The 24,258-nt window shown below is 50.3% G+C and overlaps 1 long non-coding RNA gene across 14 annotated transcripts in view; it reads right to left on the reverse strand.

Annotated features, from left to right (window-relative positions):
* Nucleotides 1-6: 6 nt before the first annotated feature.
* LOC115638495 overlaps nucleotides 7-24,258 on the reverse strand; it is a 64,838-nt gene continuing 40,586 nt past the window's right edge. For 3 of the 14 annotated variants that reach the window (XR_003997454.1, XR_003997451.1, XR_003997455.1), the window contains 8 exons: nucleotides 12,964-13,094; nucleotides 11,814-12,663; nucleotides 10,140-10,987; nucleotides 5,481-5,622; nucleotides 4,309-5,183; nucleotides 3,140-3,943; nucleotides 890-2,840; nucleotides 7-413 (listed from right to left, as the gene is read on the reverse strand). This is a non-coding gene — a long non-coding RNA (uncharacterized LOC115638495). The remainder of the gene's footprint in view (nucleotides 414-889; nucleotides 2,841-3,139; nucleotides 3,944-4,308; nucleotides 5,184-5,480; nucleotides 5,623-10,139; nucleotides 10,988-11,813; nucleotides 12,664-12,963; nucleotides 13,095-24,258) is intronic. The other 11 variants (XR_003997461.1, XR_003997460.1, XR_003997462.1 and 8 more) reach the window with 11 other exon arrangements.

The raw sequence follows: 24,258 nt of genomic DNA on the forward strand, positions 1-24,258 counted from the left end.
GGGCGCCCCTACCAGGAGCGAGGTGGTCCGTGAGCAGAGGAACCACCAAACCAGACACTTATCTCACTGACAGTGACGGCTGTTCCACTCTCTGATGCCGCGCAAAAGCCGTCCATCTACAATCCTCATGGTCTCAGCACTCTTGCTCCCCTTCCATCGCACGAGGACAGTGGACTCTGATGCGTGACTTCTTTTCCTTTGCAACTAAACCCACCACAAGGGGAAAAAGAAATACCCTACCCTCTCAGGAGGCAATGTCTTGTAGGCTTTTCTTTTCACCTCCCCGACACGGTAGGCCTCCGCCCTCAACCATCTTTCCAGTACATCTTTAGGACTAAAAGTAGAAAACGCCTCTTGCAATGACACCTTAAATACTCACTCTGCATAGCAGACTCTGGTCAGAAATACCAAACCTGCAGAAAAATATGCAGAAATTGGTCATGTTTTTGGCCTAACTGGCTTGCAAGTTGCTTGTTGGCTAGTTTTTGGCTTGTAGGTTGTTGTTTGCTGTAGTTTCTGACTGCTTTTTTTTTTTTGTTCGGCTCCCAGCAATTGGGGGCAAGCAGGGGCAAAGAGAGGAGAGAGTCAGGGGTGTACAGGGGGCCCACCACAGTCTCTGATGACTTGCAATGGGAGATTTAGTCACACAGAGTGTTGGGGTTCCAAGGGATTGGCTTGCTTTGGAATTGTTTTGAAATGGGATTAGCTTGATTTTTGTCTTATTATGAAAGTTGAGGTGCTTATTTACCTAGTGAAAGTTGGCAACTGAGACTCTGGTCCCTTCCCCAGCTTTAATCCCACACAGCACCACATTCAATGAGGATGTTCAGAACCTCAGCACAAAACTGGAGCGAGAACAGATGAGGAATTCCAAGCACTGACCACTTACTCACAGCCAGTTATGTGGAAGGCAGAAAGCTGAGGACTGTTCATCTCTGTTTACAAGGATGTCCAGGCTGCTCAGGTTCATTTCTTCCAGTTTCTCCTCTGGCTGCAGCTCCTGGACGATCCCTCTGCAAAGACATGTAACCCAAGCAGGAGCCATCACTGCCCCAAGTTCTATTGGTGTCTGAGATGCCGCCCTCCCTCTCCCATCCACTGTACATTAGCCCCACTTGATGAACAGAGTCAGAGTCAACTCCCACAGTCACCCCATACCACTACCAATGGAGGATCTAATACCCATCATGCTTCTCTTCCTCCTCCCAATGCTCCAGTGGGATACAGACTCTCCAGACCAAGCCAGAAAGCATGAACCATTGCCCAAGTTCTATGCAAGGAGACAGTACAAGGAGAGGCAGACACACACAGAGCATGTTGGCCAACATATGAGAGCAGAGATACACACACAGGAAGGAGGTAAACTCAGCACATGTAGTCACCTTCCTGGCTCTCCACAAAGGGTTACTGCATTTCAGGAAGACTCCATAGCACCTGACAACCCCTTGACAGGGCACAAAGGATTCCCCTAAACTTATTGTGTCCCCATGAGATGCAGAGGCCTTTCCTCAGGGGCCTTCCCCATATTTACAAATTCTCTCCACTGAGATGAGTGTTTGCAGCCCTCCCTCAATACTGAACTTCAGAAAATTTCCATTTGCTCTTACTCTGCAGATTACTGTCCGGCTTCCATCCCTAGGGATGGGCTCAGGGTGGCCACTACTTTTTTGGTCAGATGAGAGACTGGCCAACCTGTGGCAGAGACCAATCTCAGTAGGAACTGAAAAGAGAAAGAGAGAACACTTGTAAGCTAGGCCAGCACTGGGGCATGGAAGAAAAATGGACACACACACATCACTGGCTGCTGCTCATTGGGGCTCCCTTCTCTATTCCTCTCCAGCCCACCCAGGGCCTAAAATGCTCATCACTCCTAAGAAGCTACAGCACTCCAGGAAAGGGACAATCCCAGACCACTACCAGCCACAGGCAGAGCTGGACCTTCCCCAGGACCCATTCCAGGGATAGGAGAAGCATCTCTCTGCTCTCCACGAGTCATCTCACTCTGCAGATACTGGATAGAGAAATATCATTTCACAAAAACATTACAAGATCGCTCCTCGGCTCCACTGCAAAGCAAAACAGCTAGATTGGGTACGTTTGCTTCCTCCAGATGCTCCTACTCTGTTTGGGGCTGCTCTGCTGGCCTGGAGCAGCCCTCTGCAAGAACAGCTAACCACCTATGGAAGAGCCATCACAGACAAAAACAGTCTAGGTTCACAACATCTTCCAGTACCTGCCTCCACTCTCGCACCCACTATCCTGCATGATTTTCATCCTCTCCTACTTGTTCATAGCTTTTGAGACCTAGCCTGTAGGGATGCACCCATAGCGCAGCTGCCTGTGTCCTATGAAGGGAGAAGGCACAAGGAAAGCAAGGACAGAGACAGAGAGAGAAAGAGAGAGCGTTGGCCAACACACTAGAGAAGAGACAGACAGCAAGAGAAACATGGGAGGAAAGCAAGAAACTCACCAGCTGGAGCCATCTCTCCCTGGATCCAACCTTCTGCTGCGGAGGACACACTGCTTGTGAATAGAGAAATGACCAGCCCCGAGAATGGGGACCTTGTCTCCCTTGTAACTACTGCTGTTCAGGAACCTTTTTTTTTTTTTTAAACACAAACCCAGGCCCAGCTAACGGGGCGTCCCTATCTGGAGCCAGGTGGGCCTTGAGAAGAACCCTCAGCAAAACAAACACTTATCTCAGAGACAGTGGCATCTGTTCCACTCCCAGATGGATGGCTTTTTCATGCCATCAAATAATTCTCAAGGTCCCATCACTCTTCATCACTGTCCATTGCATGAGAGCAGTAGATTGACGTGTGTCTTCTTTTTCCTTGGTACTAAACCCAGCAGAAGGGGGGAAAAAAACAAGTTACCACCTCCTTCTGCAAGGTCACATAGTCTTTTCATTTCACAGCTCCCGTATCTCATGGTTCTGCCCTCAACCCATCTCCTATTGGTACTTTACACCTGCAACTAGAAGGGACCCATTGTAACTGCACCCAAAATAGTCAATTTGCTCAGGAGACTCTTACCCCTTCCCCAGCCTTAATATCACATTGCCCAGTACCCAGCGAGGAAGCACAGGGCCTGTAAAGAGAACTACAGCAAGAACAGATAAGGTATTGAAAGCACTGACCTCTGACTCACAGCCAGTTATTCAGAATTCAGAAAGCTGAGGATTGTTCATGTCTACTTAGAAGGATGTCCAAGCTGCTCAGATCCATTTCTGCCAGTCTCTCCTCTGGCTGGGGCTCCTGGACAATTCCTCTGCAGGAACAGCTGCAAAAGCCAAGCATGAGCCATCATGACACAAAGCTCTACTGGTGTGTGAAATCTTGCCCTCAATCCTGCCTCCCTCTTCCATCCCATCTACATTGGCGCCACTCGAACAGAGAACGAGTTAACACCAACAGTCACTGCTCCACTTTAGCACCCACTGCCTGACATGGTTTTCGTCCCCTTCTACTCCTCCAGGGCTCCCAAGACCTAACCTGTGGGGATGCACACCTAGAACTCCTGCTTGTGTCCTAAGAAGGGAGATGGCAGAAGGAAAGGTAAGGATAGAGATAGGGTGTGTGTTGGCCAACTTACTAAAGAACAGAGAGAGACAGAGTGAAAAACATGGGTGGAAGGCAAGCAACTCATCACCTGCAGTCATCCTCCTGGATCCAACCTTCTGCTGCAGAGGACACACTGCTACTGGCCAGAGAACTGAGCAGTCCCTGAAAATGGGGACCTTGTCTCCCTCATAACTACAGCTACTCAAAAACAGAGCAATCATCAAAGCAGACACTTATCTCATTGAGAGTGGTGGTTGTTCCACTCCCAGTTGAACGGCTTTTTCATGGCAGCAATAATTTCCTGCAGTCCCATCGCTCTCGCTCGATTTCCATTGCATGACGGCAGTAGACTCTCATGCAAGATTTCTTTTCCTCTGGTACTAAATCCAGCCAAAGGGGAAAAAAACAAACAAGTTACCATCTCAGTGGGCAATGTTGGGGAGGCTCTTCTTTCTGCCTCTCCCACACAGTGGTGCTCTGCCCTGAACCCCCCTCCCATCACACCTTTAGGACTACAAGTAGAAAGCACCTCTTGCAACAACACCTGAAATAGTCACTCTGCACAGCAGACTTTGGTCAGACATGACAAACCTGCAAAGAAACTGCAGAAATTGGGCTTATTTTTGGCTTAATTGCTTTCTGAGTTTCCTATTGCACAGTTTTTGGCTTGCAGATTGTTAGGCTTCTAGCCTGTAAGAAAACTACAGCGAGCACAGATGTGGAATTCAAAGCATTGATCGCTTACCCACAGCAAGTTAAGTGGGATTCAGAAAGGAGAGGACTGTTCATGTCTGCTTAGAAGGATGCTCAGGCTGATCAGATCCACTTCTGCCAACTTCTCCTCAGCCTGGGGCTCCTGGACACTTCCTCTGCAAGTGCACCTGCAAAACCCATGCATGAGCCATCAGTACAACAAGTTCTATTCGTGCATGAAATCTTGCCCTCATTCCTCCCTTCCTCTCCCATGCCATCCACCTGAGCCCAACTCAATGAACAGAGATGAGTAAACAGTCACTGTTCCACTTCAGCACCCACTGCCCCTCATGATTTTTCTCTGCTCTTCCTTCTCCATGGCTCCCAAGACCTAGCCTGTGGGGATGCACATTGAGCACCCTGTCCGTGTCCTATGAAGGGAGATGGCACAAGGAAAGGTGAGAGAGACAGACAGACAGATAGAGAGAGGGTGTGTGTTGGCCAACATGCTAGAGAACAGAAAGACACAGAGAGAAAAACACGGGTGGAAGGCAAGCAACTCACCACCTGCAGTCATCCTCCTGGATCCAACCTTCTGCTGCAGAGGACTCGCCGCTCATGGCCAGAGAACTGAGCAGCCCCTGAAAATGAGGGCTTCACAACTACAACTAGTTGTCCTTCACAACTACAACTAGTCAAGAACATTTTCTTACAAACCCAGCCCCAGCTAATGTGGCGTCTCTACCAGGAGCAGGGAGGGCCGGGAGCAGAGCAATCACCAAAACAGACACTTATCTCATTGAAAGTGGCAGCTGTTCCGCTCCCAGTTGGACAGCTTTTGCGTGGCATTGACAATACTCGCAGTCTCATTGCTTTCCGTCGCATGAGGGCAGTAGATTCTGGCGCATGACTTATTTTCCCTTGGTACTAAACCCAGCACAAGGGAGGAAAACACATCAGTTACCACCTTACTCAACGACGTCTTCTAGGCTCTTCCCTTCACCTCTCGCGCATGGCAGGGCTCAGCCCTCAACCCTCTTCTCGTTACACCTTTGGTATTAAACCAAAATCACCCCTTGCAACAGCACCCAACATAGTCACTCTGCACAGCAGACTCTGGCCCCTCCCCAGCCTTAATACCACAAAGTCCTGTACCCAAAGACAAAGCACATGGCCTGTGAACAATACTACAGCAAGTACAGATGAGGATTTCAAAGCACTGACCTCTTACTCACAGCCAGTTAAGCTGGGGCAGGAAGCTGAGGACTGTTCAGGTTTCCTTAAAACAATGTCCAAGCTGCTCAGGTCCACGTCTGCCTCTTCCTCTTCCAGCTAGGGCTCTTGGACAATCCCTCTGCACGAGTAGCTGCAAAAGCCAAGCATGAGCTGTGACTACACACAGCTCTATTGGTGCTTGAAATCTTGGCCTCATCCTTGTCTCTCTCTCCCATCCCATCTACATCAGCCCCACTCGATGAACAGTGACTGAGTAAACAGTGACAGTCTCCACTCTATGCTAGCGCCCACTGCCCGGAACGATTTTTGTGCCCTCCTACTTGTATGTATCTGCCAAGACCTAGTCTGTGGGGAAGCACACCTAGCACTCCTGCCCGTGTACCATGAAGGAAGACAGCACAAAGAGAGGCAAGGACAGAGACAGGGAGAGAAAGAGTGCTGGCCAACACACTAGAGAAGCAAGACAGAGAGGGAGGGAGAGAGAGACACACACACAAGAGAAAGGCAAGAAATTTACCAGCTGGAGTAATCCCCCTGGATCCAACTATCTGCTGTGGAGGACACACTGCTTGTGGACAGAGAACTGACCAGCCCCTGAAAATGGGGACCTTGTCTACCTCATAAACGCATCTAGTCAAGAATCTTTTCCTACAAAGCGAGCGTCACCTAACGAATAGTCCCAGCCTGTAGGCAGGTGGGCCATTACCAGAGTCCTCACCAAACCAGACACTTATCTGACTGATAGCTATGGCTGCTCCACTCCCAGCTCGACGGCATCTGCATAGCGTGGCATCAATAATGCTCATTTTCTCATGGCTTTTGCATGCTTTCCATCTCACAACGGGGGTGGGCTCTTACCCTTGACTTCTTTCCCCCTTCCCAAAGCACAACACAAGAGGGAAAACCAAAAGTCATCATTGGATTCTCAATGTTTTCTTTCATCTTCGTCTCTCATCTCCCATTACACCGTTTTAGATACATTTAAAAAGCACACAATGCACACTCAACCTGTGGAATTCCTGCCCAGAGAATGCTGTGAAAGCCAAGACTATAACAGGATTAAAAAAATAACTAGGTAAATTCATGGAGGACGGGCCCATAAATGGCTATTGCTCAGCATGGGCACTGAGCAGAGCCCTCACCTAACGTGACACTTATCTCACTGATGGTGACAGTTGCTCTGCTCCCAGCTGGATGGCTCTTGCCTGGCATCAACAATGCTCGGAGTATCCCTGCTCTCCCTCCCTCTCCATCGCATGAGGGAGTGGACTCTGACCTTCCACTTCTTTTCCCTTGGTAGTGAACCCAGCACAAAGGGGGAAAACAAACAAGTTAGCATCTCAGTCAGCAACATCGCATTCTCCATCTACCGCACCCCAGACCCCCGCCCTTCATGCTTCTTCTGCTACACCTTCAGGAGCACAACTAGAAAGAAGCCTCTTGGACCTACAGCCAAAATAGTCACTCTGTACAGAAGACTTGTGCCTTTCCCTCATCTGAATCCCACAGAGCCACGTACCCAATGAAGTTCACAGCCTCTGACCAAAACTAGAGCGAGAACAGATGAGCAATTCCAAGCACTGACCGCTTACTCACAGCCAGTTATGCAGAAGGCAGAAAGCTGAAGACTGTTAATCTCTGCTTAGGAGGATGTCTAGGTGGCCCAGGTCCACTTCTGCCAGCTTTTCCTTCAGCTACTGCTCCTGAACAATTCCTCTGCAAATGCAACAAGTAACCCAAGCAAAAGCCATCACTACACAAAGCTCTGTTGGTGTTTGAAATCTTGCCCTTATCCCTGCCTTCCTCTCCCATCCCATCTACATCGGTGCCATTCGATGAATAGAGACGAAGTTAATACCAACAGTCACTGCTCCACTCTCGCACCCACTGCCCCGCGTGATTTTTGTCCTCTCCTGCTTCTTCCTAGCTCCCAAGACACAGCCTGTGGGGATGCAAACGTAGCATGCCTACCTGTGTCCTATGAAGGGAGACGGCACGAGGAGAGGAGAGGAGAGACACAGAGAGTAGGCCAACACACTAGAGTACAGAGAAAGAGAAAAACCATGGGAGTAAGGCAAGAAACTCATCAGCTGGAGAAATCCCCCTGGATCCAACGTTCTGCTGCAGAGGACACACACTCCTAGCCACAGAAATAACCAGCTCCTGAAAATCTTGTCTCCCTAGTCAGGACTCTTTTCCAATAAACCGAGCCCCAGCTAACATTAATTCCCAGCCTGGAGGCACATAGGCAGTTACCAGAGTCCTCCCCAAACCAGACACTTATCTCACTTATGGCAACAGTTGCTCCACTCCCAGCTCGATGTCATCTGCATAGCCTAGCATCAACAACGTTCACTGTCTCATGGCTCTTGCGCCTTTCCATCTGTCAAGGTTTTTTCCCCCACATTGAACTTTAGGGTACAAATGTGGGGACCTGCATGGACACTTCTAAGCTTAATTACTAGCTTAGATCTGGTAACTCAGCCACCATCCAGAAATTTCAGTGTCTGGATCACTTCTTGTCCCCCCTAAAACCTTCCCCTCCCTGGGCAGCCTTGAGAGGCTTCACCAATTCCCTGGTGAACACAGATCCAAACCCCTTGGCTCTTAAAACAAGGAGAAATTAACCATCCCCCCTTGTGACGTTATTGATATAAACTGGGACCATATAGAACATGGGTTGCAACCAAGGTCCTGTAGTGGCACCAAATCCTAGGTAAAGGGAGTCATATAAGGTGTCTAAGACCAGGTTACGGATTACTGGTTATGATTATGCCGTCTGTATGTCTGTAGCATTTTGGTTGTTGAAGTTATGAATATTGGCTGTATGCTGTCTGTATTTCAAACTTGTGTTGTGTTACTGGGAAAGATCCCAGACAAGTTGGTGTCAGCTCTGTTTAGCCTGCTTGATGGCCCATTAAGGACCATCACCTACACAATTGTCCCATCGAGAGAAGGCAGTTACGCCCTGTGACTCAGCAGGGTGTGCAGAAACTGGCCCACGTGACTGCAAACTCCATTTTGCTGTAACTTTCCACAGTAAGAACCAAGAAGTGTTCCTACACCTGGAAAAGCCTATATAAGGCGGAGGCCTCATCTCCATTTGGTCTTCAATCCTGCTTCTTACCTCTGGAGGGACTTTGCTACAAACTGAAGCATCCATACTGATAATGGCTTCTGCATTCCAGAGGACATGCTTCTGCTTGATAATTGTTCACTCACAGCCAGTCATTCAGCCAGTCATGGAGAAGAGAGAATGTAAGAATGGCCACACTGGGTCAGACCAAAGGTCCATCCAGCCCAGTATTGTATCTACTGACAGTGACCAATGCCAGGTGCCCCAGAGGGAATTAACCTAACAGGTAATGATCAAGTGATCTATCTCCTGCCATCCATCTCCATCCTCTAACAAACAAAGGCTAGGGACACCATTCCATACTTATCCTGGCTAATGGACTTAACCTCCATGAATTTATCCAGTTCTCTTTGAAACCCTGCTATAGTCCTAGCCTTCACAACCTCCTCAGGCAAGAAGTTCCCCAGGTTGACTGTGCAGTGTGAAGAACTTCCTTGTATTTATTTTAAACCAGTTGCCCATTAAATTTCATTTAGTGGCCCCTAGTTCTCGTATTATGGGAACAAATAAATACATTTTTCCTAATTCACTTTCTCCACACCACTTGTCATTTTATATACCTTTATCATATCCCCCCTTAATCTCCTCTGTTCCAAGATGAAAAGTCCTAGCCTCTTTAATCTCTCCTCATATGGGCAATGTTCCAAACCCTTAATCATTTTAGTTGTCCATCTCTGAACCTTTCTAGTGCCAGTATATCTTTTTTTAGATGAGGAGACCACATCTGTACGCAGTAGTCAAGATGTGGGCGTTCCAGGGATTTATATAAGGGCAATAAGATATTCACTGCCTTATTCTCTATCCCCTTTTTAATGATTCCTAACATCCTGTTTGCTTTTTTGACCGCCTCTGCACACTGCGTGGACGTCTTCAGAAAACTCTCCATGTTGACTCCAATATGTCTTTCCTGATTAGCTGTAGCTAAATTAGCCCCATCATATTGTAAGTATAGTTGGGGATATTTTTTCCAATATGAATTACTTTACATTTATCCCCATTAAATTTCATTTGCCATTTTGTTGACCAATCACTTAGTTAAACCCAAAGAAGACTGTGAAGAACTTCAAAAACCTCTCACAAACTATCTTGACCACTTTAGTATCATCTGCAAATGTTGCCACCTCACCTTTCTCCAGATTATTTATGAATAAATTGAATAGGAGTGGTCCTAGGATTGACCTTTGGGGAACACAACTAGTTACTCCATTCCATTCTGAAAATTTACCATTTATTCCTACCTTTTGTTCCCTGTCTTTTATCTAGTTCTTAATCCATGAAAAGATCTTCCCTCTTTTCCAATGACTATTTTATTTACATAAGGTCCTTCACCAAAGGCTCTTATCAAAGGCTTTCTGGAAATCTAAGTACACTATGTCCCAAAATAGTCACTTTATTCAGGAGACTCTTGTCCCTTCCCCAGCCTTAATCCCAGAGCCTCGTACCAAGTGAGGAAGCACACGGCCTGTGAAGAAAACTACACCGAGTACAGGTGAGGAATTGAAAGCACTCACCTCTTACTCACAGCCAGTTATGCAGAAGGAAGAAATCTAAGGACTATTCATGTCTCTTTAGAAGGATGTCCAGGCTGCTAAGGTCCAGTTCTGCATATTCTCATCCGGCGAGGGCTCCTGGATGATTGTTCTGCAAACTAATAAAGGCAAGCAAGTACCGTCACTACACAGAGATCTATCGGAGCGTTTAATCTTGCCCTCATTCCCACCTCCCTCTCTCATTCCATCTACATCAGCCCCACAAGGGCAGAGATTCAATCAATACCCACAGTCACCCCTGCACTGTAGTGCCCACTGCCCAGTAATATTTCGGTCCCCTATTTCTTCACAGCTCACAAGACCTGGCCTGTGGGGATGCATACCTACCACACCTGCCCATGTCCTACGAAGGGAGACAGCACAAGGCGAGGCAAGGACAGAGAGAGAGAGAGTGTTGGCCAACACTTTACAGGAGAGATAGATAAAATGGTGGGATGGAATCAAGAAACTCACCAACTGGAGTCATCCTCCTGGATCTACTATGCTGAGGAGGACACACCAGTCCTGGCTAAAGACATGAGCAGCCCCTGAAAATGCAAACCTTGTCTCCCTCAAAACCACAGCTAGTCAGGAACCTTTTCTTACAAACCCAGCCCCCGCTGACGGTGTGTCTCTACCTGGAGTCAGATGGAGCATGAGCAGAACCCTCAACAAAACAGAAACTTATCTCAGTGTCGGTGGCATCGGCTTGGCTCCCAGATGGATGGCTCTTGCCTGGCATGAACAATGCTCACAGGCTCGCTGCTCTCACTCACTTTCCATCGCATGAGGGCAATAGAATCTGACGTGTGACTTCATTTCTCTTGGCACTAAACGCAGCAGAGGGGAGAAGAACAAAGTAAATTAGCATCTCTGTCAGCAATGTTGAGTAGTCTTTTCATTTCACAGCTCCTGTGTCCCATAGCTCTGCCCTCAACTATTTCACACCTGCAACTAGAAGGGACCCATGGTAACTGCACCCAAAATAGTCACTTTGCTCAGTAGACTCTTGTCCCTTCCTCAGCCTTAATCCCAAAGAGCCTCGTACCCAACTGTGACCAAGTGGGAATGTTCGCAATGTTTCCTCTGAATACTGTGTGAGTGCCTCAATTTCCCCATGCCTTTCTTTAACATCTAGGTGCAGGGCATCAGGGTGTATGATTTTTGCAGAGCCTTAGAGGGCCCCTGTGATACTGTCTGCATAGACAATTGCCGGGACTCTCTCCTGGCAACTAATGGCTTCGGCCACTCCTCTGCAAAGGTGCCAACTGAAGGTGTCAGAGAACAAAGAGATCAGGTGATCTCCTGGCCCGGGAAAGAGACAAAGGCCAGAGAGGAGGGGCTGGATAATTGCAGATTGGAGCTGACTAGGAAAATGGAGGGGAGCCCAGACGGAGCTCTGGTCTCCCTGTGGCCCCCCAAGATGGACCTAACTGAGGGGGTCCTTTGATCTGTACTTGCAAGACCTGTCTTGGACTGTGTTCCTGTCATCTAAATAAGTCGTCTGCTTTACTGGCTGGCTGACAGTCATCGTGAATGGCAGGAAGCCGGGGGTGCAGGGCCTTGTCTCCTCCAAACTCCGTGACACCAACAAGGAAGTACATGGCCTGTGAAGAAAACTACAGCGAGTACAGATAAGGAATTGAAAGCACTGACCTCTTACTCACAGCCAGTAAAGCAGGAGGCAGAAAGCTGAGGACTGTTCATGTCTGCTTAGAAGGATGTTCAGGCTGAGCAGGTCCACCTCTGCCAGCTTCTCCTCCGGCGAGGGCTTCTGGACAATTCCTCTGCAAGAGCACCTGCAAAAGCCATGCATGAGCCATCACTACAGACATCTCTATTGGTGCTTGAAATCTTGCCCTCATCCCCGCCTCCCTCTTCCCTCCCATCTACATCAGCCCCACTCGATGAACAGAGACCGAGTTAACACCGACAGTCACCGCTCCGCTTTCGTGCCCATTAATCTGCATTATTTTCATCCCTTTCTACTTTTTCATGGCTCCTGATACATAGGCCGTGGGTATGCGCTCCGAGCACGCCTGCCTGTGTGCTACAAAGGAAGACAGCACAAGGAGAGGCAAGGACAGACAGACAGAGAGGGAGAATGTTGGCCAACACAGTAGAGAAGAAAGAGAGAAACATGGGAGGATGGCAAGCAACTTTCCACCTGCAGTCATTCTCACGGATCTAACCTTCCGCTGCAGAGGACACACTGCTACCGGCCAGAGAACTGACCAGCCCCTGAAAATGGGGACCTTGTCTCCCTCATAACCACATCTACTCAGGAACCTTTTCTTACAAACCCAGCCCCAGCTAACAAGGTGTCCCTACCTGGAGGAGCAGAACTCTCAGCAAAAGAGATACTTATCTCAGTGATAGTAGCGGCTGTTCTGCTCCCAGATGGACGGCTGCTGCCTGGCACCAACAACGCTCGCAGTCTCGTCACTCTCACTCATTTTCCATCACGAGGGCTATAGACTCACACGTGATGTCTTTTTCCTTGGTACTAAAACCAGGAGATAAAACAAGTAAGTTACCAGCTCAGTCGGCAACATCTCGTAGGCTCTTCTTTTTGCCTCTCCTGCACAGCGGGGCTCCGCCCTCAACCCTCTTCCCATTACACCTTTAGGACGAAAAGTAGAAAGCACACCTCGCAACTACACCCGACAGAGTTGCTCTGCACAGCAGACTCTGGCCCCTCCCCAGCCTTAATCCCACAGAGCCCCGTACCCAACGAGGAACCACATGGTCTGTGAAGAAAACTACAGTGAGTACAGAAGAGGAATTGAAAGCACTGACCACTTACTCACAGCCATTTAAGCGGGAGGCAGAAAGCTGAGGACTATTCATGTCTCCTTATAAGGATGTCGAGGCTGCTCAGGTCCATTTCTGCCATATTTTTCCCCGGCGAGGGTTCCTGGATGATTCCTCTGCAAACTAATAAAGCCAAGCAAGAACTATCACTACACAGAGCTCTATTGCTGCATTTAATCTTGCCCTCATCCCTGCCTCCCTCTCCAGTCCCATCTACATCCGCCAGACTCAATGAGCAGAGACTGAGTCAACACTGACAGTCACTGCTCCACTCCACTATCCGCTACCTTGCAGAATTTTTGTCCCGTCCTACTTCTTCATGGCTCCCGAGACCTAACCTGTGGGGATCACACCTAGCACGCCTGCCCGTGTCCTAGGAAGGGAGACAGCACTCCATGGGGCTGATCAATGGACATGTTCAGTAGGCAATTTGGGGTCCGTGCATCAAGTGGCTTAGTCGTATGATATCTGGGGGTGGAGACTGCACTGTGAGGTAGACGGGTGTAATGTTCCCAAGGTGTACTGAGGGAATGTGGGATTCAGAAGCCTTGGAAAGTAAGGGCAGGTTGGAGAGGGGTTGAAAGGCCCCAGTGTGGCTGGGAAGGGGAACAGGAATTAGAGAGGGAAACCTGGCTGGCTGTGGGTAGTGTGGGGAAGTGCAGTGCTGGGAAAGTGGGGCCCAGCAATGGAGAAATAGGTTGGAGCCAATTGGGGTTGGGGTGTAGGGAAGGGGTACCATGGAGGATGTTGGGGTGCCCTGAGATGGGGAACAGATGGGGTAGATTGGAGGGCCACATGCAGGGGGCAGATTGGGGTGGGGTAAGCGGAGTGCTGGCAAGTCTGGGGACGCCGGAGCAGGTTGGAGGATGTTGAATGGGTCCCAGTGGGGGTCAGGCTGGAATGCCCTGAAGGAGATGCTGGGTGCATTACCTCGAGTGGCCACCTGGCGTCACTAAGTATTTTCCTCCCGGAGCAAGATTAAAACCGGGTGGCCAATCCAGCCAGTGCACAACCGGGCCGCCCAGGGGGGGGGCAAGAGGGCCAATTTGCCCCAGGCCCCGCAGGGGCCCCCACGAGAGTTTTTCGGGGCTCCTGAAGAGGGGTCCTTCACTCGCTCGGGGGCCCCAGAGCTTCTTCTGCTCCCGGTCTTCGCTGGTGGGGGAGTCCTTCCGCTCCGGGGCGAAAGGACCCCCCGCCATAGCATTACCGCCCAAGCGGGACCTGCCGCCGAAGTGCAACCCGCTCTTCGGCGGTAATTCAGCAGCGGGGGGCCCTTCCGTTCCGGGACCCGCCGCCGAAGTGCCCCGAAGACCCGCGGCGAGGGCCCCCCGCCGCCGAATTACCGCCGAAGAGCGGGCTGCACTTCGGCGGCAGGTCCTGCGTCGGCGGTAATTCGCCGGCGGGGGGGGCACCACCGTGGGTCTTCGGGGCACTTCGGCGGCGGGTCCCGGAACGGAAGAGCTCCCCGTCGCCGAACAGGGCCGGCTCTAGACATTTCGCCGGGCGGGGGGCCCCCTGCCGCTTGCCGGTCCCGCGGCTCCGGTGGACCTCCCGCAGGCGTGCCTGCGGATGCTCCACCGGAGCCGCCTGCCGCCGATGGCCCCACGCCCCCGGAATCCTCTGGGCGGCCCTGGTGCACAAATCATTTCCCCTCATCAAGGGACAGTGACAACGAGGGGCCAGTCAGGGTTAATGCACAAAGTATTTCCCTCATGGAGCAGCAGTGTCAGTAAGTGGCCTCTTGGCAGAATGCACAGAGCATTTATCTCATGGAGCAAGAGAGACACTGGGTGGGCACTCTAACTACTGCACAAAGCATTTCCTTCATGGAGCAACTGTGCATTTCCCTGGGTGACCACCCAGTGTCACTGTTGCTCCATGCAGGAAATGCTGTGTGCATTACCCTGTGTGGCCACACGGTGTCAGTAGTTATTTCCCTCATGGAGCAACAGAGACACTAGGTCAGGGGTCGGCCACCACGTGCCAAAGACGTCACGGGAGCTGATCTTTAATGGCACGCGGCTGCCTGCCGGGACTCCAGGGTGGCATTAAAAATCCTGCCAGCACAGCAAGCGCAGGGTCCGCACTCCCGGGCTGCAGCACCGGGCCGAGCGCAGCAAGCCGCCAGCCCCTCCCTCTCCTGGATCCCTGCCGCCGCGCGCAGAGCTGTGGGGCCAGGGCTGTGCGCTCCCGCCGGGCAGCGTTTGGCTCTGCGGGGAGGGAAAGACGCTCCCCGCTGTCCGGAGCCCGGCCGCCGCGCGCAGCGTTCTGAGGGGCGGGGCTGTGCGCTCCCGCGGGGCAGCATAGGCTGGCTCTGCTTGGAGGCTCATGCTAAGGGGTCTAGGGGTGGGGGCAGTCAGGGGACAGGGAGCAGGGTAGGGGGTGGGATCCCGGGGGGTGGCTAGGGGTTGGGGTCTCTTGAAGGCAGCAGAGAGCAGGGGGGTGGATGGGGCATGGAAAATCGGGGGTCTGTCGGGGTGGGTGCTGGATAGGGGACAGGGAGCAAGGAGGGTCTTGTGGGGGCCGTTAGGGTGCAGGTGATCTCTAGAGGGGGTGGTCAGGGGACAAGGAGCTGGGGGGGTTGGATGAGTCAGGAGTTTTGGGGGGGCAGTCAGGAGGCAGGGGTGTAGAGAGGGGTTGCAGCAGGCAGGGGGAGGGTTGTATGGGTCAGGATTTCTGGGGGTCTTGTTGGGGTGGGGGGTGGATAAGGGTTGAGGCAGTCAGGAGACAGGTAGGGGGTAGGCTCCTAGGGGGGCAGTCAGGGGACAAGAACAGGGAGGCTTAGATAGGGGATAGGGTCCTGGGGGGCAGTTAGGGGCAGGGGTCCCAGGAGGGGGTAGTCAGGGGACAAGGAGCAGGGGCATTCTGAGGGGGGCAGTCACCCAGGCCCCAGCTCTGGGCTCTGTACCTCCCTCATACACACCCAGCCCTCTGTTGATTCCTTCACCCAACCACGACCCCAGCCCTGACTCTGTCACCCCCACACATACCCAGTCCCCCCTGCCCTGATACCTGCACCCCCCTCAATGCCCCCAGTTCTCTGCCCTGACTCTTGCACCCCCCCACATCCCATGCATCCGGCACATCCGCACCCCCACCCTGAGCACCAAACAGGAGCTCCTGCACCCCCCCCACATTCCCGCCTGCACCCCTCACATGCCCCCAGTCCTCTGCCCTGACTCTTGCACCCCCCCACATCCCTTGCACCCGGCACATCCGCACCCCCACCCTGAGCACCAAACAGAAGCTCCTGCACCCCCCCTCCACATTCCCACCTGCACCCCTCACTCCAAATGGGAGCTGCCCAGGTAAGTGCCCCCACGCCCAGACCTCCTGCCCCAACCCTGAGCCCCTTCCCTCATGCTAGCTCCTGGCCAGACCTTACACCCCCAGCCCTGTGCTCAGTCCACTCCCACCCTCAGCTCAGTGCAGAGAGAGAAAGAGAATGGGCCAGAACCAGGGAGAAAGTAGGTACCCGCTGTATGTGGGCAGGGCCAGGACCCCAGTCCGGCAGCCGGGATCCCGGCTAGCAAGAGCCGGCGGATGGAACCCCTCAGCAGCAGTGGGCTGAGCGGCTCAGCCCACTGCTGGGCTGAGGTCCTGGTCGCCGGCCTAGTGGAACAGAACCCCTGACCCAACCCTAAATCCTAACCCAAACACTAAACCCCTAACCTAACCGTAAACCCTCACCCCAGCTGCAACCCTCACCCTGACCCTAACCCCAAGGGCCCTACTCTTAGGAACCCTAACTCTAGGGCGAGGAGCCCAACCCATAGGAACCCTAACCCTAGCTCCAAGTGCCCTACTCTTAGTAACTCTAGCTCCAAGTGCCTTGCTCTCAGGAACCCTAATCCTAGGGCAGGAAGCCCCACGCATAAGAAACATAACCCTAGCTCTAAGTGCCTTATCCTTAGGAACCCTAACCATAGGGCGGAAAGGCTCACCAATAAGGAACCCTAATCCTAGTTCAAAGTGCCTACCCATAGGAACCCTAACCCTACCTCCAAGGGCCTAAACCATAGGAACCGTAACCATAGGGTGGGGCGCCCTACCCATAGGAACCCTAACCCTATCTCTAAGAGCCCTACCCTTAGGAACCCTAACCCTAGGGTGGGAAGCCCTACCCATAGGAGCCCTAACCCTAGATCCAAGTGCCCTACCCATAGGAACCCTAACCCTAGGGTGGGGCGCCATATCCATAGGACCCATAACCCTAGCTCCAAGTTCCCTACCGTTAGGAACCCTAACTGTAGGGTGGGGCGCCTTACGCACACGAACGCTAACCATAGCTCCAGGTGACCTACTCTTAGGAGCACTAACCCTAGGGTGGGGCGCCCAACCCACAGGAATCCTAACCCTAGCTCCAAGTGCCCTACCCATGGGAACCCTAACCTTAGGGTGAGGTGCCCTACCCATAGGAACCCTAACCCTAGGGCAGGAAGCCCTATCCATAGGAACCCTAACCCATAGAAACCCTAACCCTAGCTCCAAATTCCCTACCCATCGGAACCCTAACCCCCGACCCTAACACCCAACCCTAACCCCCACTCCTGACCCTGACCTTAACCCTCACCCTCTAACCCTCACCCCCTAACCCTAAACCCTAACCTACCCTAACCCTGACCGTAACCCCCACCCTCACCCCAAGCCTCACCCTCACACCACCTCAACCCTCACCCTTAACACCAACACCAACCCCTCACCCTGACCCCTCACCCTAAACCCTACCCCTAATCCCTCACCCTGACCCTAAGGCCCTAACCATAACCCAATCCCTCACCCTGACCCCCAACCCTAACCCCAAACCTCTAACCCTCACCCTAACCTACCCTGCCCTCACCCTCACCTCTAAACCTTAAACCCCTAAACCCTCACCCTCATCCTAAACCCCACCCCCACCCTAACCCTAAACCCTGACCCTCACCTCTCACCCTAACCCTAAACCCAACCCTAACCCCAAACCTACCCTAACCCCAACCCTAAACTCTGACCCGGACGCAAAACCCTAACCCCGACCCTTAACCGACCCTAAACCCTGACCCTCACCCTGACCCCGACCCCAAACTCTAACCCCAATCCTCACCCTCAACCTAACCCTTCCCCTCACCCCAGCCCCAGCCCTAACCCTCACCAACCCCTAACCCCTACCCTCACCCTACCCCAGACCTGAACCTAACCCTCACCCTACCCCTCACCCTCGCCCCTAACCCTAACCCCCCAACCCTCACCCTAACCCAACCCTACCCGACAGTAACCCTAACCCTACCCCTGACCATAACCCTAGCCCTCGCCCTCACCCCTAACCCAACCCTGACCCTAACCCTAAACCCCAACCCCATCCCAAACCCTAACAACCCTAAACCCTGACCCTCACCCCCAACCCTAACCATACCCCTAACCTCTACCCTCACCCCTAAACCCTCACCCTCATCCTAAACTCCACCCCCACCCTAACCCTAAACCCTGACCCTCACCTCTCACCCTAACCCTAAACCCAACCCTAACCCCTCACCCTGACCCCTCACCCTAAACCCTACCCCTAATCCCTCACCCTGACCCTAAGGCCCTAACCATAACCCAAACCCTCACCCTAACCCCAAACCTCTAACCCTCACCCCAACCATAACCCCAACCCTAACCCCTCACCCTAAACCCAACCCCTAACTCTGACCCTAACCCAAACCAACACCCTTGCCCTAACCCTAACCCCAACCCCTAACCTACCCCTACCTCTGACCGTAACCCCCACCTCACCCCAACCCTCACCCCCATGCCACCCCCCACCCTAATCCTAACCCAACCCTCACCCCCAACCCCCATCCTCACCCTGACCCTAAACCCTAAACTCTCGCCCTCAGCCCTAACCTCTAAACCCTAACCCTCCGCCTAACCATAATCCTACCCCTAAACCCACCCCTACCCCCAACCCGAACCCTAACACTGGCCCCTAACCCCTAGCCCTGACCCTGACCATGTAACCCTGACGCTCACCCTAACCCTGACCCTAAACCCTCACCCCTAACCCCAACCCTACCCTAACCCGACCCTGACCTTAACCCCTACCCTTCCCCTCACCCTAAACCCTCCCCCTCCTGCTAATCCCAACTGCAATCCCAACCCCAACCCTAGCTCCAAATGCCCTACCCATAGGAACCCTAACACTAGGGTGGGAAGCCCTTCCCACAGGAACCCTAATCCTAGTTCCAAGTGCCCTATCCTTAAGAACCCTAACCCTAGGGCAGGAAGTCCTACCCTTAGGAACCCTACACTAGCTCCAAGTGCCCTATCCATAGGAACCCTAACCCTAGGGCGGGAAGCCCTACCCATAGGAACCCTAACCCTAGCTCCAAGTGCCCTACATGTAGGAATCCTAACTCTAGCTACAATTGCCCTACCCTTAGGATCCCTAATCCTAGGGCGGGAAGCCCTACCCGTAGGAACCCTAACCCTCGCTCCAAGTGCCATACCCGTAGGAACCCTAACCCTAGCTCCAAGTACCGTACCCATAGGAACCCTAACCCTTGCTCCATGTGCCCTACCCTTAGGATCCCTAACCCTAGGGCAGGAAGCCCTACCCATAGGAATTCTAACCCTAGGGCAGGGTGTCCTACACATAGGAACCCTAATCCTAGCTCCAAGTGCCCCACCCTTAGGAACCCTAACCCTAGGGCCGGAAGCCCTACCCATAGGAACCCTAACCCTAGGGCGGGAAGCTCTACTCATAGGAACCCTAACCCTAGCTCCAAATGCCCTACCCTTAGGAACCCTAACCCTAGGGCGGGATGCCCTACCCTTAGGAACCCTAGCCCTTGCTCTAGCCCTAACCCAACCCTACCTCTAATCCTGACCCCCTAACTCTACCTACCCTGACCATAACCTACTCTACCCCTAACCCCAACCCATCCCTAACCCCTACCCCAAAACCCACCCCAATCCTAAATCCTGCCCCTAACCCAACCCTACCCCCTAACCCTAGTCCTAACCCTACCTAACCTAACCCCAACCCCTAACACTAAACCCAACCCTAACCCTACCTACCCTCCCCCTAACCCTACCCTAAACTCACCCCCTCACCCTAACCCCACACCTAACCCCTAACCCACCCTCACCTGGACCCTGACGCCTAACCCCACCCCTCAACCCTACCCCCTAACCCTACTCCTAATCCCCACCCCCTAACCATAACCACCTACCCCACCACGCCCCTAAATGCTACCCCCTAACCGTCACCACCTACTCCTCCCCTAAACTCTAACCCCTAACCCCCAACCAACTCCTAACCCCTATCCTCACCTAACCCAACCCCTAAACCCTCCAATAACCCTCACCCCAACCCTTACCCCTAATCCCTAGCCTCCCCCTCCCCTTATCCTAACCCTCACCCCAACCCTTAACCCTTGATACCGAACCCTAACCCTAATCCCTAACCTACCCTCTCCCCCTCCCCTAACCCACCCCCAACCCTAACCCTCGCCCTAACTCCTACCCTCACCCCCCAACCCCTAACGCTCTCCTTAACCTTAACCCTTCCCCTAACCCTTCCCCTGAATCCTCACCCTCCCCACTAACCCCTTACCCTAACCATAAACCCTAAACCCTCACTTCTAACGCCAACCCCCTAACCCTTACCCTAAAACCTGACCCTAACCCAACCCAACCCTAAACCCTCACCCTACCCTAACCCTCTAACCCTCACCCCAACCCTACCCCTAACCCACACCCTGACCCTAACCTTCACCCCCACCCTAAGCCCACCCCTACCCTGACCCTAACCCTAACCCCTAACCCTAATGCAATCTCTTCATTATGAAAGTTTAACTTACACATATAGAATTATTTACAAAAATACTGCATTCAAAAATAAAACAATGTAAAATTTTAGAGCTTGCAAGTCTGCTCAGTCCTACTTCTTGTTCAGCCACTCGCTCAAACAAGGTAGTTTACATTTTCAGGAGATAAGGCTGCCTGCTTCTTGTTTACAATTGTCATGGTATAAACCCCCACTCTGAACCTTAGCGTCCAAAAGATGGGGTACCAGCATGAATTCTTCTAAGCTCAATTACCAGCTTAGTATTTGTAGCGCTGCCACCAACCAGGAATTCCAGTGCCTGGTACACTCTGGTCCCCCCAAAACCTTGCCCAGGGACCCCCAAGACCCAGTCCCTCTGGATCTTAACACAAGGAAAGTAAACCCTTTCCCTCACTGTTGCCTCTCCCAGGCTTCCCCTCCCTGGGTTACCCGGAAGATCACTGTGATTCAAACTCCTTGAATCTTAAAACAGAGAGGAAAATCCACCTTCCCCCCTCCTTCCCTCTCCCCCTCCCAGACTGTCCCTGAGAGAGAAAGTAATTCTAACACAGAGAAATTAACCTCTCTCTCCCCCTTCCCTCCTTTCTCCCCACCAATTCCCTGGTGGATCCAGACCCAGTCCCCTGGGGTCTCACCAGAATGAAAAAAAACAATCAGGTTCTTAAACAAGAAAAGCTTTTAATTAAAGAAAGAAAAAACAGTAAAAATTATCTTTGTAAAATTTAAGATGGAATATGTTACAGGGTCTTTCAGCTATAGACACTGGGAATACCCTCCCAGCCTAAGTATACAAGTACAAATTAAAATCCTTTCAGCAAAATACAAATTTGAACTCCTTCCAGCCAAATACACATTTGCACATAAAGAAAACAAACATAAGCTTAACTCGCTTTATCTATCTAGTACTTACTATTCTGGACACATAAAAGACTGTATCAGAGATTGGAAAGAAACCTGGTTGCACGTCTAGTCACTCTCAGAACCCAGAGAGAACCACCACCAAAAACTAACAGCACACACAAAAACTTCCCTTCCTCAAGATTTGAAAGTATCCTGTCTCCTGATTGGTCCTCTGGTCAGATGATAGCCAGGCTCATTGAACTTGTTAATCCTTTACAGGCAAAAGAGACATGAAGTATTCCTGTTTTATTAACCCTTAACTATCTGTTTATGACAACGTCACCTGAAAGTGAGAACACGCGTTCCCATGGCACTGTTGTAGCCAGGTTTGCAAAATATTTATATGCCAGATGCGCATGCTAAAACTACCATTCCAGGGGACGTGTGTCCATGCTGATGACGTGTTCTGCTCGAAAACCATCCAAAGCGGTGCAGACTGACGCATGTTCGTTTTCATCATCATGAGTCAGATGCCACCAGCAGAAGGTTGATTTTCTTTTTCGATGGTTCGGGTTCTGTAGTTTCTGCATTGGAGTGTTGCTCTTCTAAGACATCTGAAAGCATGCTTCCTACTTTGTTCCTCTCAGATTTTGAAAGGCACTTCAGATTCTTAAATCTTGGGTTGAGTGCTGCTGCTATCTTTACAAATCTCACATTAGTACCTTCTTTGTGTTTTGTCAAATCTGCGTTCTTAAAATGAACAACATATGCAGGGTCATCATCCGAAACTGCCCTAACATGAAATATATGGCAGAATGCGGGTAAAACAGAGCAGGCAATCTACAATTTTCCCCCAAGGAGTTCGGTCACAAATTTAATTAATGCATTATTTTTTTAATGGGTGTCATCAAAATGAAAGCATGTCCTCTGGAATGGTGGCCAAAGCATGAATATTTAGCATATCTGGCACGTAAATAGCTTGCAATGCTGGCTACTAAAGTGACATACAAATGTCTGTTCTCACTTTCTGGTGACACTGTAAAGAAGAAGAGGGCAGCATTATCTTCTGTAAATGTAAACAAAACTTGTTTGCCTGAGTGATTGGCTGAACAAGAAGCAGGATGAGTGGACTTAGTTTTGTTTTTGAGTGCAATTACGTAACAAAAAAATCTACATTTATAAATTGCACTTTCAGGACAAAGATTGCACTACAGTACTTGTATGAGGTGAATTGAAAAATACTATTTCTTCTCTTTATCATTTTTATAATGAAAATATTTGTAATCAAAATATACACGGATTTCAACTGCAACACGGAATACAAGATATATATGAAAATGCAGAAAACTTCCAAAATATTTAATAAATTTCAGTTGGTAGTTGGCAATTAAAACTGCGATTAATCACAATTAATGTTTTTAATTGTGATTAATTTTTGAGTTAACCGCATGAGTTAACTGTGATTAATCAACTGCCCTAAGAAATACATAATCTATGAACAATTTCAGACTGGGTCAGAGTATTTCACTAGCTTCAAAAATACTTCAGACTCAAAATAATTTTGCATAATTTATTATCATAACTTTGCTCATATATATTTTTCATGTTTATCTTGTCCATAGCATTAAGAGATGAAAATATAAAAAATAATTTAAACATTGAGAGATTCTACAGAGCAATAAACACACTTCCACAATCCATACTGTTCTTGTTGTACTCTCCAATTCAATACAAGTTAGTTAAGAGTTTCCATGTGGTAGCTTCCAGCTCCTATGGTTATATTTTAGGTTCGCTGCTTTGGGATCCAGTTTTATCTGACATAATTCCCTTGATGTTAGTACTGCATTGGGCCAGTTTTTACTGTACAAGGCTTTGGATCAGGATATTGCCTTTTCCTGTGGGATAGATCCAATTTCCAATCTGTGAGAAGTGCTGACTCTGCTTCCCATGTTGCTTCTCTATGTCTGTTTCATGTCATCCAATTAGTCACCATCTCTTAAAATTATTAGAGCTGTATAATAGCAGGACAGCATCTGGTACGGGGGCAGAATGTAATCAAATGTGCATAGAATGGAGAATTTTCTTTTAATTTTAACAAAAAATTATAATTTAGTCACTGCAGAGATGTCAAAAATGTACAACAATCATTATTTGCAACAAGTTATGCAACCAGTTCTACATTTAGTGATAACAAGAAGTGAAAGGTCTCAGGAACTCTTCAAGAACTATTTTGGAGTTTGATAGTAATAGCAGCTCATTTTTCTATCAGATTTATCTAAATGCTCCCCCAATTAATATATTTACACCTCACTAGGACATACTGCTTACTTTGTTTTACCCCTTACTGTACCTTAGTTACTGTGTAGTGAATGAGGTAGATCTTATTAATATAGTTGTAATATATGGGCTAAAGGGTTTAAAAAAACCAGCTTCCGTGCAACATTAAACAACGTTAAAAAGCTCCAGGATTTGCTATATAGAGACCTCAGACTCCTTAATACCATGACAAATATACTATAAAACTCAGAACAAAACTTAGAAATGTATTATTTGAAACACACAAAAGGAAAGAAGCAAAATGAGATAAAGAACAAATAAAAACCTATCAAAGTCTTTTCTAGAGACATGAATATTGGT

This window comes from Gopherus evgoodei, chromosome 22 (assembly GCF_007399415.2).
Source record: "Gopherus evgoodei ecotype Sinaloan lineage chromosome 22, rGopEvg1_v1.p, whole genome shotgun sequence".
NCBI classification, from domain to species: Eukaryota; Metazoa; Chordata; order Testudines; family Testudinidae; genus Gopherus; species Gopherus evgoodei.